The sequence below is a fragment of the Etheostoma cragini genome, chromosome 9 (assembly GCF_013103735.1).
Source record: "Etheostoma cragini isolate CJK2018 chromosome 9, CSU_Ecrag_1.0, whole genome shotgun sequence".
Taxonomy (NCBI): domain Eukaryota; kingdom Metazoa; phylum Chordata; class Actinopteri; order Perciformes; family Percidae; genus Etheostoma; species Etheostoma cragini.
In genome coordinates, this window is record NC_048415.1 from 541,996 (window position 1) to 543,436 (window position 1,441).

At 53.0% G+C, this 1,441-nt stretch overlaps 1 protein-coding gene across 1 annotated transcript in view; it reads right to left on the reverse strand.

The window, feature by feature from the left end:
• Nucleotides 1-1,441, reverse strand: part of LOC117949934 (histone H4) — a 19,456-nt gene that overhangs the window by 843 nt on the left and 17,172 nt on the right. The gene's annotated exons all lie outside the window — the stretch shown is intronic.

Genomic DNA, 1,441 nt, shown 5'->3' on the forward strand with positions numbered 1-1,441 from the left:
CCTAATACTGTATCTGAAGTCTCTTTTCTGTCCTCCAGCTGCTGCATCCTCCACTGAGTTTGCAGAGACTCTCACCTGCAATGTCACTAAGCAACATGACGGGTACTACGTCTACGAGCTGTCCCACGCGCCCAGTCTGTCCACTTCTATGTCGTCCGGGTGTTGGACAACTTGGGTCCAAATGAACGTAAGTCCGACACGCTCCTGCAGGTCCTGCAGGTTCAACAGGTCCTGCAGGTCCTCCAGGTCCTGCAAGTCCAATAGTTCTCTCTGGTGTCTCTAAACCAACAGGTAATAAACAGAAATTTATCAGAACAGAGATGTACAGATTGCTACCAGTCTAGTCTAGTTGTAGATAACAGAACAGAGATGTACAGGTTTCTACCGGTCTAGTCTAGTTGTTGATATCAGAACAGAGATGTACAGGTTTCTACCGGTCTAGTGTAGTTGTTGATATCAGAACAGAGATGTACAGGTTTCTACCGGTCTAGTCTAGTTGTTGATATCAGAACAGAGATGTACAGGTTTCTACCGGTCTAGTGTAGTTGTTACTATCAGAACAGAGATGTACAGGTTTCTACCGGTGTAGTGTCAGGACCTGCAGGATCAGCAGGACTACACGTCTGTCTGTTGGGCCCACATTATGGAAGAAATCCCTTTTTCTGGGATTTGGGGGGTTATTTTGTGTCTCTGGTGCTTCCACACACACACGCACGCACACACGCACACACACGCACACACACACACACGCAGACGCACACACGCACACACACACACGCACACACGCACACACACGCACGCACACACACGCACACACGCACACACACACACGCACACACGCACACACACACGCACGCACACACACGCACAGACACACACGCACGCACACACACACACGCACTCGCACGGACGCGCACGCGCACGCGCGCACGCACGCGCACACACACGCGCACACACACGCACACACGCACACACCCACACACGCACACACACGCACACGCACACACGCACACACACACACACACACACACACACACACACACACACTTACCCTCCATGGTGTTTTGAGTGTGATCCGGTTTCTGAACGCTTTCTGATTGGTCATACTTCCTGTTTCTCTGCGCTCCTATTGGTCGACGCCGACCAGTCGTAGTTCCTTCTCCTCGTGCTGCTACCTTGTCGTGGTGGAGGGGCTTGTGTGCCTCAGAGACCCTGAGAGCTTTGCCGGCGGGGGTCTCGGCTCCCGGCAGGTTCAACCAGGCCGGACTGGTCTCAGGTGAGGGGCCAGACCAAAGACAGCACAACGCCGCCAGGTTACCGTGGAAACGCACTGCACGCGGAAGCGCCGCAAATAGCTGCGAAGCGTAGATAAAATGTCTGATTACACGATCCTCCTCTCCCATCTACAGACTGTGTGTGTGTGTGTGTGTGTGTGTGTGTG